Source organism: Neolamprologus multifasciatus, chromosome 14, assembly GCF_963576455.1.
Source record: "Neolamprologus multifasciatus chromosome 14, fNeoMul1.2, whole genome shotgun sequence".
Taxonomy (NCBI): Eukaryota; Metazoa; Chordata; class Actinopteri; order Cichliformes; family Cichlidae; genus Neolamprologus; species Neolamprologus multifasciatus.
In genome coordinates this window covers 3,194,718-3,214,380 of record NC_140452.1, presented here as the reverse complement: position 1 = coordinate 3,214,380, position 19,663 = coordinate 3,194,718, and the positions used below count along the sequence as shown (strand labels likewise).

General features: G+C 48.3%; 24 non-coding genes and 3 pseudogenes across 24 annotated transcripts; all 27 read left to right on the top strand.

Moving 5' to 3' along the window:
* Window positions 1-35: 35 nt before the first annotated feature.
* On the top strand, window positions 36-148 carry LOC146503256 (U5 spliceosomal RNA). The gene has a single exon (XR_014868923.1). It is a non-coding gene; the product is annotated as a U5 spliceosomal RNA (small nuclear RNA).
* Window positions 149-342: 194 nt separating this feature from the next.
* On the top strand, window positions 343-533 carry LOC146503255 (U2 spliceosomal RNA). Its single transcript, XR_014869039.1, has one exon. It is a non-coding gene; the product is annotated as a U2 spliceosomal RNA (small nuclear RNA).
* Window positions 534-776: 243 nt separating this feature from the next.
* Window positions 777-889, top strand: LOC146503254 (U5 spliceosomal RNA). The gene has a single exon (XR_014868920.1). It is a non-coding gene; the product is annotated as a U5 spliceosomal RNA (small nuclear RNA).
* A 194-nt stretch (window positions 890-1,083) lies between these two features.
* LOC146503253 (U2 spliceosomal RNA) lies at window positions 1,084-1,274 on the top strand. Its single transcript, XR_014869088.1, has one exon. It is a non-coding gene; the product is annotated as a U2 spliceosomal RNA (small nuclear RNA).
* Window positions 1,275-1,517: 243 nt separating this feature from the next.
* Window positions 1,518-1,630, top strand: LOC146503252 (U5 spliceosomal RNA). Its single transcript, XR_014868996.1, has one exon. It is a non-coding gene; the product is annotated as a U5 spliceosomal RNA (small nuclear RNA).
* Window positions 1,631-1,961: 331 nt separating this feature from the next.
* Window positions 1,962-2,074, top strand: LOC146503251 (U5 spliceosomal RNA). Its single transcript, XR_014868931.1, has one exon. It is a non-coding gene; the product is annotated as a U5 spliceosomal RNA (small nuclear RNA).
* A 194-nt stretch (window positions 2,075-2,268) lies between these two features.
* LOC146503250 (U2 spliceosomal RNA) lies at window positions 2,269-2,459 on the top strand. The gene has a single exon (XR_014869082.1). It is a non-coding gene; the product is annotated as a U2 spliceosomal RNA (small nuclear RNA).
* Window positions 2,460-2,676: 217 nt separating this feature from the next.
* On the top strand, window positions 2,677-2,789 carry LOC146503249 (U5 spliceosomal RNA). Its single transcript, XR_014868937.1, has one exon. It is a non-coding gene; the product is annotated as a U5 spliceosomal RNA (small nuclear RNA).
* A 194-nt stretch (window positions 2,790-2,983) lies between these two features.
* Window positions 2,984-3,108, top strand: LOC146503248 (U2 spliceosomal RNA; annotated as a pseudogene).
* Window positions 3,109-8,024: 4,916 nt separating this feature from the next.
* On the top strand, window positions 8,025-8,210 carry LOC146503247 (U2 spliceosomal RNA). The gene has a single exon (XR_014869118.1). It is a non-coding gene; the product is annotated as a U2 spliceosomal RNA (small nuclear RNA).
* A 242-nt stretch (window positions 8,211-8,452) lies between these two features.
* On the top strand, window positions 8,453-8,565 carry LOC146503246 (U5 spliceosomal RNA). The gene has a single exon (XR_014868936.1). It is a non-coding gene; the product is annotated as a U5 spliceosomal RNA (small nuclear RNA).
* A 194-nt stretch (window positions 8,566-8,759) lies between these two features.
* LOC146503245 (U2 spliceosomal RNA) lies at window positions 8,760-8,950 on the top strand. The gene has a single exon (XR_014869049.1). It is a non-coding gene; the product is annotated as a U2 spliceosomal RNA (small nuclear RNA).
* A 243-nt stretch (window positions 8,951-9,193) lies between these two features.
* On the top strand, window positions 9,194-9,306 carry LOC146503244 (U5 spliceosomal RNA). The gene has a single exon (XR_014868934.1). It is a non-coding gene; the product is annotated as a U5 spliceosomal RNA (small nuclear RNA).
* A 194-nt stretch (window positions 9,307-9,500) lies between these two features.
* Window positions 9,501-9,691, top strand: LOC146503243 (U2 spliceosomal RNA). The gene has a single exon (XR_014869047.1). It is a non-coding gene; the product is annotated as a U2 spliceosomal RNA (small nuclear RNA).
* Window positions 9,692-9,934: 243 nt separating this feature from the next.
* Window positions 9,935-10,047, top strand: LOC146503242 (U5 spliceosomal RNA). Its single transcript, XR_014868967.1, has one exon. It is a non-coding gene; the product is annotated as a U5 spliceosomal RNA (small nuclear RNA).
* Window positions 10,048-10,241: 194 nt separating this feature from the next.
* LOC146503241 (U2 spliceosomal RNA) lies at window positions 10,242-10,432 on the top strand. Its single transcript, XR_014869010.1, has one exon. It is a non-coding gene; the product is annotated as a U2 spliceosomal RNA (small nuclear RNA).
* Window positions 10,433-10,674: 242 nt separating this feature from the next.
* Window positions 10,675-10,787, top strand: LOC146503240 (U5 spliceosomal RNA). Its single transcript, XR_014868940.1, has one exon. It is a non-coding gene; the product is annotated as a U5 spliceosomal RNA (small nuclear RNA).
* A 194-nt stretch (window positions 10,788-10,981) lies between these two features.
* On the top strand, window positions 10,982-11,106 carry LOC146503239 (U2 spliceosomal RNA; annotated as a pseudogene).
* A 4,955-nt stretch (window positions 11,107-16,061) lies between these two features.
* On the top strand, window positions 16,062-16,281 carry LOC146503238 (U2 spliceosomal RNA; annotated as a pseudogene).
* Window positions 16,282-16,523: 242 nt separating this feature from the next.
* Window positions 16,524-16,636, top strand: LOC146503237 (U5 spliceosomal RNA). Its single transcript, XR_014868976.1, has one exon. It is a non-coding gene; the product is annotated as a U5 spliceosomal RNA (small nuclear RNA).
* A 194-nt stretch (window positions 16,637-16,830) lies between these two features.
* LOC146503236 (U2 spliceosomal RNA) lies at window positions 16,831-17,012 on the top strand. The gene has a single exon (XR_014869098.1). It is a non-coding gene; the product is annotated as a U2 spliceosomal RNA (small nuclear RNA).
* A 445-nt stretch (window positions 17,013-17,457) lies between these two features.
* LOC146503235 (U5 spliceosomal RNA) lies at window positions 17,458-17,571 on the top strand. Its single transcript, XR_014868993.1, has one exon. It is a non-coding gene; the product is annotated as a U5 spliceosomal RNA (small nuclear RNA).
* Window positions 17,572-17,901: 330 nt separating this feature from the next.
* Window positions 17,902-18,014, top strand: LOC146503234 (U5 spliceosomal RNA). The gene has a single exon (XR_014868877.1). It is a non-coding gene; the product is annotated as a U5 spliceosomal RNA (small nuclear RNA).
* Window positions 18,015-18,208: 194 nt separating this feature from the next.
* Window positions 18,209-18,399, top strand: LOC146503233 (U2 spliceosomal RNA). Its single transcript, XR_014869071.1, has one exon. It is a non-coding gene; the product is annotated as a U2 spliceosomal RNA (small nuclear RNA).
* A 254-nt stretch (window positions 18,400-18,653) lies between these two features.
* Window positions 18,654-18,766, top strand: LOC146503232 (U5 spliceosomal RNA). Its single transcript, XR_014868987.1, has one exon. It is a non-coding gene; the product is annotated as a U5 spliceosomal RNA (small nuclear RNA).
* A 194-nt stretch (window positions 18,767-18,960) lies between these two features.
* LOC146503231 (U2 spliceosomal RNA) lies at window positions 18,961-19,151 on the top strand. Its single transcript, XR_014869007.1, has one exon. It is a non-coding gene; the product is annotated as a U2 spliceosomal RNA (small nuclear RNA).
* A 237-nt stretch (window positions 19,152-19,388) lies between these two features.
* On the top strand, window positions 19,389-19,502 carry LOC146503230 (U5 spliceosomal RNA). The gene has a single exon (XR_014868962.1). It is a non-coding gene; the product is annotated as a U5 spliceosomal RNA (small nuclear RNA).
* Window positions 19,503-19,663: the final 161 nt, after the last annotated feature.

Below are 19,663 nucleotides of genomic sequence, written 5' to 3'. Positions count from 1 at the left end.
AGTCACTGCGGCTTCCAGCGAGGCCAAAGAAACACACACTCTGGCTTCTCTTCAAAACGTACAAGTCTTTCGCCTTTTACTAAAGACTTCCGTGGAGAGTGAGGCTAAGGAGTTGCACATTTTTTTGGCAGGGTCTGCCGTCTGGCTGGGCCCTCTCCTCGTTCTTCAAAAGAAGAAATAGAAGAAAGCGCGCAGTTCCAGGCAGCTCCGCAGGCCTCTGAGCTACTGTGGGTGGGCAGAGATTTGAAGCGGAGCCCTCCCTGTGAGCCAAGTGAAAGAGAGCACCGTCACAAGCGAGAAGTGTCCCAAGAAGGCGGATCAGCCAGGAAGCTGCAGGAGGCCATCGCTTCTCGGCCTTTTGGCTAAGATCAAGTGTAGTATCTGTTCTTATCAGTTTAATATCTGATACGCCCCCGATTTGGGGGCAACGTATTAAACGCATTTTTAAAACAGGGAGCCGAATAAGGGGCTCGCTCTGTTCGCTCCACGCATCGACCCGGTATTGCAGCGCCTCCGGGAACGGTGCCCCCTTTGCTGACTTTGTGCAAAAGCAAAAAAGCCAAACAAAGTAAGGTCTGCCAAGCCAAGAGCCAGAAAGCAGCCTGAAGCCGCGAACATGCTCCTCTCCAGTCACCCCTCTCCTGTCAAAGTCGAACTCTGGAGCAGAGCAGGCGGGGCCTGAGATCTGCCCCTTCAGCCAAGCAAACAGAGCCTACCGTGACACCGGAAGCCGGGACGAGGAGTCACTGCGGCTTCCAGCGAGGCCAAATAAACACAAACTCTGGCTTCTCTTCAAAACGTACAAGTCTTTCGCCTTTTACTAAAGACTTCCGTGGAGAGCGAGGCTAAGGAGTTGCACCTATTTTTGGCAGGGTCTGCCGTCTGGCTGGGCCCTCTCCTCGTTGTTCAAAAGAAGAAATAGAAGAAAGCGTGCAGTTCCAGGGAACTCCGCAGGCCTCTGAGCTACTGTGGGTGGGCGGAGATTTGACGCCGAACCCTCCCTGTGAGCCAAGTGAAAGAGCGCACCGTCACAAGCGAGAAGTGTCCCGAGAAGGCGGCTCAGCCAGGAACCTGCAGGAGGCCATCGCTTCTCGGCCTTTTGGCTAAAATCAAGTGTAGTATCTGTTCTTATCAGTTTAATATCTGATACGCCCCCGATTTGGGGGAAATGTATTAAACGCATTTTTAGAACAGGAAGCCGAATAAGGGGCTCGCTCCGTTCGCTCCACGCATCGACCCGGTATTGCAGCGCCTCCGGGAACGGTGCCCCCTTTGCTGACTTTGTGCAAAAGCAAAAAAGCCAAACAAAGTAAGGTCTGCCAAGCCAAGAGCCAGAAAGCAGCCTGAAGCCGCGAACGTGCTCCTCTCCAGTCACCCCTCTCCTGTCAAAGTCGAACTCTGGAGCAGAGCAGGCGGGGCCTGAGATCTGCCCCTTCAGCCAAGCAAACAGGGCCTACCGTGACGCCGGAAGCCGGGACGAGGAGTCACTGCGGCTTCCAGCGAGGCCAAAGAAACACACACTCTGGCTTCTCTTCAAAACATACAAGTCTTTCGCCTTTTAGTAAAGACTTCCGTGGAGAGCGAGGCTAAGGAGTTGCACCTATTTTTGGCAGGGTCTGCCGTCTGGCTGGGCCCTCTCCTCCTTGTTCAAAAGAAGAAATAGAAGAAAGCGCGCAGTTCCAGGGAGTTCCGCAGGCCTCTGAGCTACTGCCCCTTTTGCTGACTTTGTGCAAAAGCAAGAAAGCCAAACAAAGTAAGGTCTGCCAAGCCAAGAGCCAAAAAGCAGCCTGAAGCCGCGAACGTGCTCCTCTCCAGTCACCCCTCTCCTGTCAAAGTCGAACTCTGGAGCAGAGCAGGCGGGGCCTGAGATCTGCCCCTTCAGCCAAGCAAACAGGGCCTACCGTGACGCCGGAAGACGGGACGAGGAGTCACTGCGGCTTCCTGCGAGGCCAAAGAAACACACACTCTGGCTTCTCTTCAAAACGTACAAGTCTTTCGCCTTTTACTAAAGACTTCCGTGGAGAGCGAGGCTAAGGAGTTGCACCTATTTTTGGCAGGGTCTGCCGTCTGGCTGGGCCCTCTCCTCGTTGTTCAAAAGAAGAAATAGAAGAAAGCGCGCAGTTCCAGGCAGATCCGCAGGCCTCTGAGCTACTGTGGGTGGGCGGAGATTTGAAGCGGAGCCCTCCCTGTGAGCCAAGTGAAAGAGCGCACCGTCACAAGCGAGAAGTGTCCCGAGAAGGCGGCTCAGCCAGGAACCTGCAGGAGGCCATCGCTTCTCGGCCTTTTGGCTAAGATCAAGTGTAGTATCTGTTCTTATCAGTTTAATATCTGATACGCTCCTGATTCGGGGGCAACGTATTAAACGCATTTTTAGAACAGGGAGCCGAATAAGGGGCTCGCTCCGTTCGCTCGACACATCGACCCGGTATTGCAGCGCCTCCGGGAACGGTGCCCCCTTTGTTGACTTTGTGCAAAAGCAAAAAAGCCAAACAAAGTAATGTCTGCCAAGCCAAGAGCCAGAAAGCAGCCAGTCACCCCTCTCCTGTCAAAGTCGAACTCTGGAGCAGAGCAGGCGGGGCCTGAGATCTGCCCCTTCAGCCAAGCAAACAGGGCCTACCGTGTGCCGGAAGACGGGACGAGGAGTCACTGCGGCTTCCAGCGAGGCCAAAGAAACACACACTCTGGCTTCTCTTCAAAACGTACAAGTCTTTCGCCTTTTACTAAAGACTTCCGTGGAGAGTGAGGCTAAGGAGTTGCACCTTTTTTTGGCAGGGTCTGCCGTCTGGCTGGGCCCTCTCCTCGTTGTTCAAAAGAAGAAATAGAAGAAAGCGCGCAGTTCCAGGCAGCTCCGCAGGCCTCTGAGCTACTGTGGGTGGGCGGAGATTTGAAGCGGAGCCCTCCCTGTGAGCCAAGTGAAAGAGAGCACCGTCACAAGCGAGAAGTGTCCCAAGAAGGCGGCTCAGCCAGGAACCTGCAGGAGGCCATCGCTTCTCGGCCTTTTGGCTAAGATCAAGTGTAGTATCTGTTCTTATCTGAGAAGCACAATGGCGACCTGGTCGGCCAGCTATACGCAGACTGAAAGAGGAGATGGCACGAGGAACACCTTAAGATTTGCTCTAAAAGACAAAGATGCAGCTTTCCAGGATCGAATAACTTTTGGGAGGAGGATTTTGTTTGATGCTTTGCAGATTCAGCCCGAGGAGATCTACTGCTTGCAACAGAGTATAACCAACAAGTACTACGATGTGACGCTAACTACGAAAGACACAGCGGAAGAAGCAAGGAGAAAAGCTCACCTGACGTCAAATGAAGAACTAAAAAGGTACATGGTCACCCCTTTATATAGAAGTGACTATAGTATCCTAACTGTACACATGTATAACCCATGGGTTTCAGAAGAGACTATAAGATGTTTTTTGGGAAGACACGTAAAGGTCTTACCTGGAGTAAGAATAATAAAAGATGGTCTGGGCTTGTGGACCGGCAAAAGACAATTCCGCGTCAAAATGGAGGAAGACCCGAATAGTGAAGACGGCTATCGACATCCTCCGGCAGTTTTTTCTATCGGGGCGGACAGAGGCTTCCTCATCTACGCGGGCCAACCTCTGGTTTGCAGAAGATGTGGCGGCAAAGGCCATGAAGCCGCTAATTGCAATCAGGTGAGGTGCCGAAATTGCAATGAAACGGGACATAGCACAAGAGACTGCACTGTACTAAAGAAATGTCATTTATGTGAGTCAGAGGAGCACATGGCAAGAGATTGCACAAAGCCCAGGTCATACGCTGCAGTAGTGGTGGGGCCGGTGGGCCAAGAGAAGGAAACTGGACATGACAAATTAGGAACACCTTTGTTAATGCAGGAGACTCCTGCAGGTGAGAGAAATGAGGCTGACGAGGAAGAAGAAGTTTCTGAGAGAATGATAGAGGTTCCTTTGTTAGATACAGAGGACAGGAATAAGGAAGGATCCTTCGCTACGAGTGAGGACATGACGGAGCAACCGTGGAGAGAGGTTAGGAAAGCAGGAAGAAAGAAGGCGAAAAGAAGGAAAAGGCAGGTTTCGGCCACTCCGCCAGAAGATAGCAATGAGGAAAAATTGGAGACTGCGCCTTTCGGTGTGGAGGGAGAAAGGCGTGCTCCAAAAGGAACTCAAACGGAGTGTACCCACACTCCTTTGAGCACCACGATAAGTGAAAATGATTCCGACGATGGGAGTGAAAATGAAAGTAACGCTGAAAGTTCTCTGATACGAACATTATTTTCTCAGGAAAGTTTGGGGAAGTAGCCCTTACCATTAAATGGATAAGATGAAAATAATGACTTTAAATGTCAGAGGACTGAGGAATGCAAAGAAAAGGGGAGCTGTGTATGAATTTTTAATTACTTGCGACTTTGATATATGTTTAATCCAGGAAGCCCACTTAAGAGACGAGGCCGACGCTCTGCTCTTCACGAAGGAGTGGATAGGAGGCGAAGCAGCATGGAGCGTGGGGAGCGTACATGGATCAGGGGTGGGAGTTTTGTGTGGGAGGAAAAGCATCCAAATCATAGACACGTTCTCTGTAATCCAGGGTAGAGTGATGGTAGTGGACATTAAGAAGGCTGGATTTCAATGTCGCGTGGTTAATATTTATGCACACGCAGAACCACGGGCCCGTAGAGAACTCTTTGCTGGTTTGGATATATGTTTTATGACGAGCAAAGTGATTATCGTGGGAGGAGACTTAAATTGCTCGCTAGACAAGGATGGTGGATCGTCCCTGCTCAGAGATTTTATGGCAAAGTACAGTTTGGCGGATACTATGGGAAAGATATTAGGCAAACAGGTCGGTTATACATGGGAAAATAGTCGAGGAATGAGGAGCAGATTAGATTATATATTAGTAGGAGATAAGGAGAAGGTAACGGGAGGGGGGACAATTTTTGCCCCTTTTACAGACCATAAAGCAATTTGGGTAATGGTAATTTCCGGAGGAGCAGTTTTTGGTAAGGCATATTGGAAATTGAATAATGACGTCTTGGCAGAATATGAGTATAGGGAAAGATTTAGAGAAATCTTCGGAGTTTGGGTGGAAATGAAAGGGTTGTATGAGGACAGAGTGAGGTGGTGGGAAGAAACGAAAAAGAGAATAAAAACGTTTTCAATTGCTTATAGCACACAGAGAGCGCAGGCTTCCAAAGAGGTTTTCAAGAAGCTCCAGGAAAAGATTGCAGGGATAGAAGCTCAGAGGAATAACAACAAAAACGGGGGAGCGAGTGAGGAATTGAATGTATTATTGAAGAAACAGGAGGATTTGTTCCAGAATAGAGCGAAAACAAGAATGTTTAAATTTATGCAGGAGGAGCATATGCGACAGGAGAAGTGCTCGGCCTATTTTTTCGCTCATATGAAAAAGAGAGAGGAAAAAGGGGCAATTATGGAGTTGGAAAGTGATGGGAAATTGGTTACCGGGCGGGATAACTTATTGAAGGTGGTAGAAGAGTACTATAGATCATTGTTTGGCGTGGAAAAAGTAGATGAAGATGCCCAAGAAATAATCTTGGGATTTCTGGAAGAGAGGCTATCAGAGGACGAAAGGAAGATATTGGAAAGGAGTATAACAAATCACGAACTATACGAGGCGACAAAGACAATGAAGAATAACAAGGTACCTGGGATAGACGGACTTACGAAGGAGTTTTATATCACATTTTGGGATCTCATTGGAGACCACTTGTTGGAGGTATTTAATGAAATGTGTGAAAAGGGTAGAATGCCAAAGAGTATGAGGACAGGAGTGATAAGTCTAATACATAAGAAAGGTTCACCTGCAGCGCTTTCAAACTATAGGCCTCTCTCAATGGTCTGCGTGGACTATAAAATCCTGAGTAGAACCCTAGCAAGACGTCTGGCCCGAGTTATGCCTGCTATTATAAATGCAGACCAGACATGTGGGGTGAAGGGCAGACAGATTGGTTGGAATTTACAACTACATAGAGATGTGCTTATGTACATAGAAGAGAGGAACTTGACATCAATATGTGTGACACTTGATCAGGAAAAAGCCTTCGATAGGGTCAACCACGATTTCCTGTGGAGGGTGATGAGAACTTTTGATATAGGGGGAAAATTTTTGAACTGGATAAGTATGATGTATACTGACATAATTTGCAAGGTAAAGATAAACGGATACTTAACAGAGGAAGTGCAACAGAAGAGAGGGCTACGGCAGGGTTGTCCCCTGTCCGCCCTACTCTATGTCATATACGTAGAACCGTTAGCATGCGCAATAAGGGGAAATGAGAAAATCAGAGGGGTGGTTTTGCCAGGGGGGGAGGTGCTGAAAATCTCGCAGTACGCAGATGATACAGTACTCTATCTGGAAGATGATGGGAGTGTGAGGGAGACGATGCAAACAATACAGACCTTTGAGAGTGCGGCGGGGTCAAAGGTTAATAAGGAAAAATCAAAATACAAATATTTGGGAAGATGGGCAGGTAGGAGAGAGATGCTCTGTGGGCTCTCGTTGTGTGAAGGGCCCATGCGGGTTTTGGGCATTGATTTTGGGAACCCTGGGGGGGACGCAAATCATAATTGGGACTTGAAGATGGCAAAAGTCACAAAGAAATTGGGGATGTGGTCCAAAAGAAAGCTCACTATAACTGGCAAGGTTTTGGCCGTAAAAGCTGACATCTTACCTGCCCTACTCCATTTGGCATATGTCTTCCCAATGCCACAGACTCATAGGAAGGTGCTAACACGGGGAATTTTTAAATTAATTTGGGGGGGGTATGAATACGTAAAAAGAACAACGATGTATCAGACAATACAAAAGGTGGGAGGGATGTCCCATGCATCCCCTTGAAATTGGACGTGATGTATTATAGCAATATCTGTAATCTATTGAATAGGCCCAATATACACAAATGTCAAGTTTTGATCCGCTTTTGGTTATCTGGTCCCATGAGACAATTGATCGAGTGGGACAATAGAGTGCCGAGGGCGGAAAGCAGGCCAGAACATTATTCAAGGATGATTAAATGGCGAGAGAAGTACCAGGAATATAAGGACAAGGACCTAATGTTGAATCACAAAAAACTGTATAGAACTTTGGTGCAGAAAACCCACACCCAAAACATATGGGTGCAGGAGGAGGTATGGAAACGAGCCCAAAAAAAGGAACTGAGCAACGGGTGCAGGGACCTTAATTGGTTGCTGCTGCATAAAAAAATACCAGTAAGGTCAATAATGTATGCACATAGATTGTGTGACAATAAGAACTGCCCGAGAAGCACATGTCAAAGAGAAGAAACAATAGAGCATGTAATGTGGGGATGTCCTTTCGCGGGAGAAGTGTGGGGCGAAATGCAGAGGCAGTATGATTGTTTAAAAGGAATCTTGTACAATGAAGTAATGTCCCTTACGGGGTGGGAGAAGGGAAGCAATCGAAAAGAAAAGTCTCTTTTACTAGTGTCTTTGGTGAAACTATATTTGTGGAAGGCTCGGCAAGGGTATATTCTGGGGTCATATAAATGGACAGTTATGGGCACATGTAGGTTGGTAGAGAAAGAAATAGAAAAAGTATGGCATTTTGAGATATTGAAGTGGGGGTGGGATGCAATCAAAGACAGGTGGAAAACCATTTTTCAGAAGCCACCTAATTTTGGAGACTAAGTGGGGAAAGGTTTTAGTTTGTTTTGAGAGCAATATACAGTAAGACTAGTTTTAGAGTCAAAAAAAAAAAAAAAAAGAAAAGGATGGGAAAATATGTTAATGTGGTTGCCAATCGAGAAGATGCGATGTAACTTTGGCATGTTGTGTAAATGAATGTGTGTTTTTCCATTTAAAAAAAAAAAAAAAAAAAAAAAAAAATCCTGATTAATCATTTTGCTATTTGGATATTACAGCACCTGCAGAAAGGACAACTGAATAACCTGATCAATGGGGAGAGAAAACGTTTTCTTCTGTTTAAAATACGCTTGTCCTCTGTTCTATCAGAAGTGATGTTTGTACAGTTTCTTTGCAGTATTGTTACTAAGTTTGTGGTTCTTTTGTACTTGAAAATAAAAAGGAAAAAAAATCTGTTCTTATCAGTTTAATATCAATACGCCCCCGATTCGGGAGCAACGTATTAAACGCATTTTCAGAACAGGGAGCCGAATAAGGGGCTCGCTCTGTTCGCTCCACGCATCGACCCGGTATTGCAGCGCCTCCGGGAATGGTGCCCCCTTTGCTGACTTTGTGCAAAAGCAAGAAAGCCAAACAAAGTAAGGTCTGCCAAGCCAAGAGCCAGAAAGCAGCCTGAAGCTGCGAATGTGCTCCTCTCCAGTCACCCCTCTCCTGTCAAAGTCGAACTCTGGAGCAGAGCAGGCGGGGCCTGAGATCTGCCCCTTCAGCCAAGCAAACAGGGCCTACCGTGTGCCGGAAGACGGGACGAGGAGTCACTGCGGCTTCCTGCGAGGCCAAAGAAACACACACTCTGGCTTCTCTTCAAAACGTACAAGTCTTTCGCCTTTTACTAAAGACTTCCGTGGAGAGTGAGGCTAAGGAGTTGCACCTTTTTTTGGCAGGGTCTGCCGTCTGGCTGGGCCCTCTCCTCGTTGTTCAAATGAAGAAATAGAAGAAAGCGCGCAGTTCCAGGCAGCTCCGCAAGCCTCTGAGCTACTGTGGGTGGGCGGAGATTTGAAGCGGAGCCCTCCCTGTGAGCCAAGTGAAAGAGAGCACCGTCACAAGCGAGAAGTGTCCCAAGAAGGCGGCTCAGCCAGGAACCTGCAGGAGGCCATTGCTTCTCGGCCTTTTGGCTAAGATCAAGTGTAGTATCTGTTCTTATCAGTTTAATATCTGATACGCCCCCGATTCGGGGGCAACATATTAAACGCATTTTTAGAACAGGGAGCCGAATAAGGGGCTCGCTCTGTTTGCTCCACGCATCGATCCGGTATTGCAGCGCCTTCGGGAACGGTGCCCCCTTTGCTGACTTTGTGCAAAAGCAAGAGAGCCAAACAAAGTAAGGTCTGCCAAGCCAAGAACCAGAAAGCAGGCTGAAGCCGCGAACGTGCTCCTCTCCAGTCACCCCTCTCCTGTCAAAGTCGAACTCTGGAGCAGAGCAGGCGGGGCCTGAGATCTGCCCCTTCAGCCAAGCAAACAGGGCCTACCGTGACGCCGGAAGACGGGACGAGGAGTCACTGCGGCTTCCAGCGAGGCCAAAGAAACACACACTCTGGCTTCTCTTCAAAACGTACAAGTCTTTCGCCTTTTACTAAAGACTTCCGTGGAGAGTGAGGCTAAGGAGTTGCACCTTTTTTTGGCAGGGTCTGCCGTCTGGCTGGGCCCTCTCCTCGTTGTTCAAAAGAAGAAATAGAAGAAAGCGTGCAGTTCCAGGCAGCTCCGCAGGCCTCTGAGCTACTGTGGGTGGGCGGAGATTTGAAGCGGAGCCCTCCCTGTGAGCCAAGTGAAAGAGCGCACCGTCACAAGCGAGAAGTGTCCCGAGAAGGTGGCTGAGCCAGGAACCTGCAGGAGGCCATCGCTTCTCGGCCTTTTGGCTAAGATCAAGTGTAGTATCTGTTCTTATCAGTTTAATATCTGATACGCCCCCGATTCGGGGGCAACGTATTAAACGCATTTTTAGAACAGGAAGCCGAATAAGGGGCTCGCTCCGTTCGCTCCACGCATCGACCTGGTATTGCAGCGCCTCCGGGAACGGTGCCCCCTTTGCTGACTTTGTGCAAAAGCAAAAAAGCCAAACAAAGTAAGGTCTGCCAAGCCAAGAGCCAGAAAGCAGCCTGAAGCCGCGAACGTGCTCCTCTCCAGTCACCCCTCTCCTGTCAAAGTCGAACTCTGGAGCAGAGCAGGCGGGGCCTGAGATCTGCCCCTTCAGCCAAGCAAACAGGGCCTACCGTGACGCCGGAAGACGGGACAAGGAGTCACTGCGGCTTCCAGCGAGGCCAAAGAAACACACACTCTGGCTTCTCTTCAAAACATACAAGTCTTTCGCCTTTTACTAAAGACTTCCGTGGAGAGCGAGGCTAAGGAGTTGCACCTATTTTTGGCAGGGTCTGCCGTCTGGCTGGGCCCTCTCCTCGTTGTTCAAAAGAAGAAATAGAAGAAAGCGCGCAGTTCCAGGCAGCTCCGCAGGCCTCTGAGCTACTGTGGGTGGGCGGAGATTTGAAGCGGAGCCCTCCCTGTGAGCCAAGTGAAAGAGCGCACCGTCACAAGCGAGAAGTGTCCCGAGAAGGCGGCTCAGCCAGGAACCTGCAGGAGGCCATCGCTTCTCGGCCTTTTGGCTAAGATCAAGTGTAGTATCTGTTCTTATCAGTTTAATATCTGATACGCCCCCGATTCGGGGGCAACGTATTAAACGCATTTTTAGAACAGGGAGCCGAATAAGGGGCTCGCTCCGTTCGCTCCACGCATCGACCCGGTATTGCAGCGCCTCCGGGAACGGTGCCCCCTTTGCTGACTTTGTGCAAAAGCAAGAAAGCCAAACAAAGTAAGGTCTGCCAAACCAAGAGCCAGAAAGCAGCCTGAAGCCGCGAACGTGCTCCTCTCCAGTCACCCCTCTCCTGTCAAAGTCGAACTCTGGAGCAGAGCAGGCGGGGCCTGAGATCTGCCCCTTCAGCCAAGCAAACAGGGCCTACCGTGTGCCGGAAGACGGGACGAGGAGTCACTGCGGCTTCCAGCGAGGCCAAAGAAACACACACTCTGGCTTCTCTTCAAAACGTACAAGTCTTTCGCCTTTTACTAAAGACTTCCGTGGAGAGCGAGGCTAAGGAGTTGCATCTATTTTTGGCAGGGTCTGCCGTCTGGCTGGGCCCTCTCCTCATTGTTCAAAAGAAGAAATAGAAGAAAGCGCGCAGTTCCAGGCAGCTCCGCAGGCCTCTGAGCTACTGTGGGTGGGCGGAGATTTGAAGCGGAGCCCTCCCTGTGAGCCAAGTGAAAGAGCGCACCGTCACAAGCGAGAAGTGTCCCGAGAAGGCGGCTCAGCCAGGAACCTGCAGGAGGCCATCGCTTCTCGGCCTTTTGGCTAAGATCAAGTGTAGTATCTGTTCTTACCTGAGAAGCACAATGGCGACCTGGTCGGCCAGCTATACGCAGACTGAAAGAGGAGATGGCACGAGGAACACCTTAAGATTTGCTCTAAAAGACAAAGATGCAGCTTTCCAGGATCGAATAACTTTTGGGAGGAGGATTTTGTTTGATGCTTTGCAGATTCAGCCCGAGGAGATCTACTGCTTGCAACAGAGTATAACCAACAAGTACTACGATGTGACGCTAACTACGAAAGACACAGCGGAAGAAGCAAGGAGAAAAGCTCACCTGACGTCAAATGAAGAACTAAAAAGGTACATGGTCACCCCTTTATATAGAAGTGACTATAGTATCCTAACTGTACACATGTATAACCCATGGGTTTCAGAAGAGACTATAAGATGTTTTTTGGGAAGACACGTAAAGGTCTTACCTGGAGTAAGAATAATAAAAGATGGTCTGGGCTTGTGGACCGGCAAAAGACAATTCCGCGTCAAAATGGAGGAAGACCCGAATAGTGAAGACGGCTATCGACATCCTCCGGCAGTTTTTTCTATCGGGGCGGACAGAGGCTTCCTCATCTACGCGGGCCAACCTCTGGTTTGCAGAAGATGTGGCGGTAAAGGCCATGAAGCCGCTAATTGCAATCAGGTGAGGTGCCGAAATTGCAATGAAACGGGACATAGCACAAGAGACTGCACTGTACTAAAGAAATGTCATTTATGTGAGTCAGAGGAGCACATGGCAAGAGATTGCACAAAGCCCAGGTCATACGCTGCAGTAGTGGTGGGGCCGGTGGGCCAAGAGAAGGAAACTGGACATGACAAATTAGGAACACCTTTGTTAATGCAGGAGACTCCTGCAGGTGAGAGAAATGAGGCTGACGAGGAAGAAGAAGTTTCTGAGAGAATGATAGAGGTTCCTTTGTTAGATACAGAGGACAGGAATAAGGAAGGATCCTTCGCTACGAGTGAGGACATGACGGAGCAACCGTGGAGAGAGGTTAGGAAAGCAGGAAGAAAGAAGGCGAAAAGAAGGAAAAGGCAGGTTTCGGCCACTCCGCCAGAAGATAGCAATGAGGAAAAATTGGAGACTGCGCCTTTCGGTGTGGAGGGAGAAAGGCGTGCTCCAAAAGGAACTCAAACGGAGTGTACCCACACTCCTTTGAGCACCACGATAAGTGAAAATGATTCCGACGATGGGAGTGAAAATGAAAGTAACGCTGAAAGTTCTCTGATACGAACATTATTTTCTCAGGAAAGTTTGGGGAAGTAGCCCTTACCATTAAATGGATAAGATGAAAATAATGACTTTAAATGTCAGAGGACTGAGGAATGCAAAGAAAAGGGGAGCTGTGTATGAATTTTTAATTACTTGCGACTTTGATATATGTTTAATCCAGGAAGCCCACTTAAGAGACGAGGCCGACGCTCTGCTCTTCACGAAGGAGTGGGTAGGAGGCGAAGCAGCATGGAGTGTGGGGAGTGTACATGGATCAGGGGTGGGAGTTTTGTGTGGGAGGAAAAGCATCCAAATCATAGACACGTTCTCTGTAATCCAGGGTAGAGTGATGGTAGTGGACATCAAGAAGGCTGGATTTCAATGTCGCGTGGTTAATATTTATGCACACGCAGAACCACGGGCCCGTAGAGAACTCTTTGCTGGTTTGGATATATGTTTTATGACGAGCAAAGTGATTATCGTGGGAGGAGACTTAAATTGCTCGCTAGACAAGGATGGTGGATCGTCCCTGCTCAGAGATTTTATGGCAAAGTACAGTTTGGCGGATACTATGGGAAAGATATTAGGCAAACAGGTCGGTTATACATGGGAAAATAGTCGAGGAATGAGGAGCAGATTAGATTATATATTAGTAGGAGATAAGGAGAAGGTAACGGGAGGGGGGACAATTTTTGCCCCTTTTACAGACCATAAAGCAATTTGGGTAATGGTAATTTCCGGAGGAGCAGTTTTTGGTAAGGCATATTGGAAATTGAATAATGACGTCTTGGCAGAATATGAGTATAGGGAAAGATTTAGAGAAATCTTCGGAAGTTGGGTGGAAATGAAAGGGTTGTATGAGGACAGAGTGAGGTGGTGGGAAGAAACGAAAAAGAGAATAAAAACGTTTTCAATTGCTTATAGCACACAGAGAGCGCAGGCTTCCAAAGAGGTTTTCAAGAAGCTCCAGGAAAAGATTGCAGGGATAGAAGCTCAGAGGAATAACAACAAAAACGGGGGAGCGAGTGAGGAATTGAATGTATTATTGAAGAAACAGGAGGATTTGTTCCAGAATAGAGCGAAAACAAGAATGTTTAAATTTATGCAGGAGGAGCATATGCGACAGGAGAAGTGCTCGGCCTATTTTTTCGCTCATATGAAAAAGAGAGAGGAAAAAGGGGCAATTATGGAGTTGGAAAGTGATGGGAAATTGGTTACCGGGCGGGATAACTTATTGAAGGTGGTAGAAGAGTACTATAGATCATTGTTTGGCGTGGAAAAAGTAGATGAAGATGCCCAAGAAATAATCTTGGGATTTCTGGAAGAGAGGCTATCAGAGGACGAAAGGAAGATATTGGAAAGGAGTATAACAAATCACGAACTATACGAGGCGACAAAGACAATGAAGAATAACAAGGTACCTGGGATAGACGGACTTACGAAGGAGTTTTATATCACATTTTGGGATCTCATTGGAGACCACTTGTTGGAGGTATTTAATGAAATGTGTGAAAAGGGTAGAATGCCAAAGAGTATGAGGACAGGAGTGATAAGTCTAATACATAAGAAAGGTTCACCTGCAGCGCTTTCAAACTATAGGCCTCTCTCAATGGTCTGCGTGGACTATAAAATCCTGAGTAGAACCCTAGCAAGACGTCTGGCCCGAGTTATGCCTGCTATTATAAATGCAGACCAGACATGTGGGGTGAAGGGCAGACAGATTGGTTGGAATTTACAACTACATAGAGATGTGCTTATGTACATAGAAGAGAGGAACTTGACATCAATATGTGTGACACTTGATCAGGAAAAAGCCTTCGATAGGGTCAACCACGATTTCCTGTGGAGGGTGATGAGAACTTTTGATATAGGGGGAAAATTTTTGAACTGGATAAGTATGGTGTATACTGACATAATTTGCAAGGTAAAGATAAACGGATACTTAACAGAGGAAGTGCAACAGAAGAGAGGGCTACGGCAGGGTTGTCCCCTGTCCGCCCTACTCTATGTCATATACGTAGAACCGTTAGCATGCGCAATAAGGGGAAATGAGAAAATCAGAGGGGTGGTTTTGCCAGGGGGGGAGGTGCTGAAAATCTCGCAGTACGCAGATGATACAGTACTCTATCTGGAAGATGATGGGAGTGTGAGGGAGACGATGCAAACAATACAGACCTTTGAGAGTGCGGCGGGGTCAAAGGTTAATAAGGAAAAATCAAAATACAAATATTTGGGAAGATGGGCAGGTAGGAGAGAGATGCTCTGTGGGCTCTCGTTGTGTGAAGGGCCCATGCGGGTTTTGGGCATTGATTTTGGGAACCCTGGGGGGGACGCAAATCATAATTGGGACTTGAAGATGGCAAAAGTCACAAAGAAATTGGGGATGTGGTCCAAAAGAAAGCTCACTATAACTGGCAAGGTTTTGGCCGTAAAAGCTGACATCTTACCTGCCCTACTCCATTTGGCATATGTCTTCCCAATGCCACAGACTCATAGGAAGGTGCTAACACGGGGAATTTTTAAATTAATTTGGGGGGGGTATGAATACGTAAAAAGAACAACGATGTATCAGACAATACAAAAAGGTGGGAGGGATGTCCCATGCATCCCCTTGAAATTGGACGTGATGTATTATAGTAATATCTGTAATCTATTGAATAGGCCCAATATACACAAATGTCAAGTTTTGATCCGCTTTTGGTTATCTGGTCCCATGAGACAATTGATCGAGTGGGACAATAGAGTGCCGAGGGCGGAAAGCAGGCCAGAACATTATTCAAGGATGATTAAATGGCGAGAGAAGCACCAGGAATATAAGGACAAGGACCTAATGTTGAATCACAAAAAACTGTATAGAACTTTGGTGCAGAAAACCCACACCCAAAACATATGGGTGCAGGAGGAGGTATGGAAACGAGCCCAAAAAAAGGAACTGAGCAACGGGTGCAGGGACCTTAATTGGTTGCTGCTGCATAAAAAAATACCAGTAAGGTCAATAATGTATGCACATAGATTGTGTGACAATAAGAACTGCCCGAGAAGCACATGTCAAAGAGAAGAAACAATAGAGCATGTAATGTGGGGATGTCCTTTCGCGGGAGAAGTGTGGGGCGAAATGCAGAGGCAGTATGATTGTTTAAAAGGAATCTTGTACAATGAAGTAATGTCCCTTACGGGGTGGGAGAAGGGAAGCAATCGAAAAGAAAAGTCTCTTTTACTAGTGTCTTTGGTGAAACTATATTTGTGGAAGGCTCGGCAAGGGTATATTCTGGGGTCATATAAATGGACAGTTATGGGCACATGTAGGTTGGTAGAGAAAGAAATAGAAAAAGTATGGCATTTTGAGATATTGAAGTGGGGGTGGGATGCAATCAAAGACAGGTGGAAAACCATTTTTCAGAAGCCACCTAATTTTGGAGACTAAGTGGGGAAAGGTTTTAGTTTGTTTTGAGAGCAATATACAGTAAGACTAGTTTTAGAGTCAAAAAAAAAAAAAAAAAAAAAAAAAAAAAAAGGATGGGAAAATATGTTAATGTGGTTGCCAATCGAGAAGATGCGATGTAACTTTGGCATGTTGTGTAAATGAATGTGTGTTTTTCCATTTAAAAAAAAAAAAAAAAAAAAAAAAAAAAAAAAAAAAAAAAAAAAAAAAAAAAAAAATCCTGATTAATCATTTTGCTATTTGGATATTACAGCACCTGCAGAAAGGACAACTGAATAACCTGATCAATGGGGAGAGAAAACGTTTTCTTCTGTTTAAAATACGCTTGTCCTCTGTTCTATCAGAAGTGATGTTTGTACAGTTTCTTTGCAGTATTGTTACTAAGTTTGTGGTTCTTTTGTACTTGAAAATAAAAAGGAAAAAAAAAAAAAAAAAAAAAAAAAAAAAAAAAAAAAAAAATCTGTTCTTATCAGTTTAATATCTGATACGCCCCCGATTCGGGGGCAACGTATTAAACGCATTTTTAGAACAGGGAGCCGAATAAGGGGCTCGCTCCGTTCGCTCCACGCATCGACCCGGTATTGCAGCGCCTCCGGGAACGGTGCCCCCTTTGCTGACTTTGTGCAAAATCACTAAAGCCAAACAAAGTAAGGTCTACCAAGCCAAGAGCCAGAAAGCAGCCTGAAGCCGCGAACGTGCTCCTCTCCAGTCACCCCTCTCCTGTCAAAGTCGAACTCTGGAGCAGAGCAGGCGGGGCCTGAGATCTGCCCCTTCAGCCAAGCAAACAGGGCCTACCGTGTGCCGGAAGACGGGACGAGGAGTCACTGCGGCTTCCAGCGAGGCCAAAGAAACACACACTCTGGCTTCTCTTCAAAACGTACAAGTCTTTCGCCTTTTACTAAAGACTTCTGTGGAGAGCGAGGCTAAGGAGTTGCACCTATTTTTGGCAGGGTCTGCCGTCTGGCTGGGCCCTCTCCTCGTTGTTCAAAAGAAGAAATAGAAGAAAGCGCCCAGTTCCAGGGAGCTCCGCAGGCCTCTGAGCTACTGTGGGTGGGCGGAGATTTGACGCCGAACCCTCCCTGTGAGCCAAGTGAAAGAGCGCACCGTCACAAGCGAGAAGTGTCCCGAGAAGGTGGCTCAGCCAGGAACCTGCAGGAGGCCATCCCTTCTCGGCCTTTTGGCTAAGATCAAGTGTAGTACCTGTTCTTATCAGTTTAATATCTGATACGCACCCGATTCCGGGGCAACGTGTTAAACGCATTTTTAGAACAGGGAGCCGAATATGGGGTTCGCTCCACGCATCGACCCGGTATTGTAGCGCCTCCGGGAATGGTGCCCCCTTTGCTGACTTTGTGCAAAACCAAGAAAGCCAAACAAAGTAAGATCTGCCAAGCCAAGAGCCAGAAAGCAGCCTGAAGCCGCGAACGCGCTCCTCTCCAGTCACCCCTCACCTGCCAAAGAAACACAAACTCTGGCTTCTCTTCAAAACGTACAAGTCTTTCGCCTTTTACTCTGGCCTTTGCTGACTTTGTGCAAAAGCAAAAAAGCCAAACAAAGTAAGGTCTGCCAAGCCAAACAAAGTAAGGTCTGCCAAGCCAAGAGCCAGAAAGCAGCCTGAAGCTGCGAACGTACTCCTCTCCAGTCACCCCTCTCCTGTCAAAGTCGAACTCTGGAGCAGAGCAGGTGGGGCCTGAGATCTGCCCCTTCAGCCAAGCAAACAGGGCCTACGGTGACGCCGGAAGACGGGACGAGGAGTCACTGCGGCTTCCTGCGAGGCCAAAGAAACACACACTCTGGCTTCTCTTCAAAACCTACAAGTCTTTCGCCTTTTACTAAAGATTTCCGTGGAGAGTGAGGCTAAGGTGTTGCACCTATTTTTGGCAGGGTCTCCCATCTGGCTGGGCCCTCTCCTCGTTGTTCAAAAGAAGAAATAGAAGAAAGCGTGCAGTTCCAGGGAGCTCCGCAGGCCTCTGAGCTACTGCCCCCTTTGCTGACTTTGTGCAAAAGCAAGAAAGCCAAACAAAGTAAGGTCTGCCAAGCCAAGAGCCAGAAAGCAGCCTGAAGCCGCGAACGTGCTCCTCTCCAGTCACCCCTCTCCTGTCAAAGTGGAACTCTGGAGCAGAGCAGGCGGGGCCTGAGATCTGCCCCTTCAGCCAAGCAAACAGGGCCTACCGTGACGCCGGAAGCCGGGACGAGGAGTCACTGCGGGTTCCAGCGAGGCCAAAGAAACACAAACTCTGGCTTCTCTTCAAAACGTACAAGTCTTTCGCCTTTTACTAAAGACTTCCGTGGAGAGTGAGGCTAAGGAGTTGCACCTATTTTTGGCAGGGTCTGCCGTCTGGCTGGGCCCTCTCCTCGTTGTTCAAAAGAAGAAATAGAAGAAAGCGCGCAGTTCCAGGCAGCTCCGCAGGCCTCTGAGCTACTGTGCGTGGGCGGAGATTTGAAGCGGAGCCCTCCCTGTGAGCAAAGTGAAAGAGCGCACCGTCCCAAGCGAGAAGTGTCCCGAGAAGGCGGCTCAGCCAGGAACCTGCAGGAGGCCATCGCTTCTCGGCCTTTTGGCTAAGATCAAGTGTAGTATCTGTTCTTATCAGTTTAATATCTGATACGCCCCCGATTCGGGGTCAACGTATTAAACGCATTTTTAGAACAGGGAGCCGAATAAGGGGCTCGCTCCGTTCGCTCCACGCATTGACACGGTATTGCAGCGCCTCCGGGAACGGTGCCCCCTTTGCTGACTTTGTGCAAAAGCAAAAAAAACAAACAAAGTAAGGTGTGCCAAGCCAAGAGCCAGAAAGCAGCCAGAAAGCAGCCTGAAGCCGCGAACGTGCTCCTCTCCAGTCACCCCTCTCCTGTCAAAGTCGAACTCTGGAGCAGAGCAGGCGGGGCCTGAGATCTGCCCCTTAAGCCAAGCAAACAGGGCCTACCGTGACGCCGGAAGCCGGGACGAGGAGTCACTGCGGCTTCCAGCGAGGCCAAAGAAACACAAACTCTGGCTTCTTTTCAAAACGTACAAGTCTTTTGTCTTTTACTAAAGATTTCCGTGGAGAGTGAGGCTAAGGAGTTGCACCTATTTTTGGCAGGGTCTGCCGTCTGGCTGGGCCCTCTCCTCGTTGTTCAAAAGAAGAAATAGAAGAAAGCGCGCAGTTCCAGGGAGCTCCGCAGGCCTCTGAGCTACTGTGGGTGGGCGGAGATTTGAAGCGGAGCCCTCCCTGTGAGCCAAGTGAAAGAGCGCACCGTCACAAGCGAGAAGTGTCCCGAGAAGGCGGCTCAGCCAGGAACCTGCAGGAGGCCATCGCTTCTCGGCCTTTTGGCTAAGATCAAGTGTAGTATCTGTTCTTATCAGTTTAATATCTGATACGCCCCCGATTCGGGGGCAATGTATTAAATGCATTTTTAGAACAGGGAGCCGAATAAGGGGCTCGCTCCGTTCGCTCCACGCATCGACCCGGTATTGCAGCGCCTCCGGGAACGGTGCCCCCTTTGCTGACTTTGTGCAAGAAAGCCAAACAAAGTAAGATCTGCCAAGCCAAGAGCCAGAAAGCAGCCTGAAGCCGCGAACGTGCTCCTCTCCAGTCACCCCTCTCCTGTCAAAGTCGAACTCTGGAGCAGAGCAGGCGGGGCCTGAGATCTGCCCCTTCAGCCAAGCAAACAGGGCCTACCGTGACGCCGGAAGACGGGACGAGGAGTCACTGCGGCTTCCTGCGAGGCCAAAGAAACACACACTCTGGCTTCTCTTCAAAACGTACAAGTCTTTCGCCTTTTACTAAAGACTTCCGTGGAGAGTGAGGCTAAGGTGTTGCACCTATTTTTGGCAGGGTCTCCCATCTGGCTGGGCCCTCTCCTCGTTGTTCAAAAGAAGAAATAGAAGAAAGCGCACAGTTCCAGGCAGCTTCGCAGGCTGCTGAGCTACTGTGGGTGGGCGGAGATTTGAAGCGGAGCCCTCCCTGTGAGCCAAGTGAAAGAGCGCACCGTCACAAGCGAGAAGTGTCCCGAG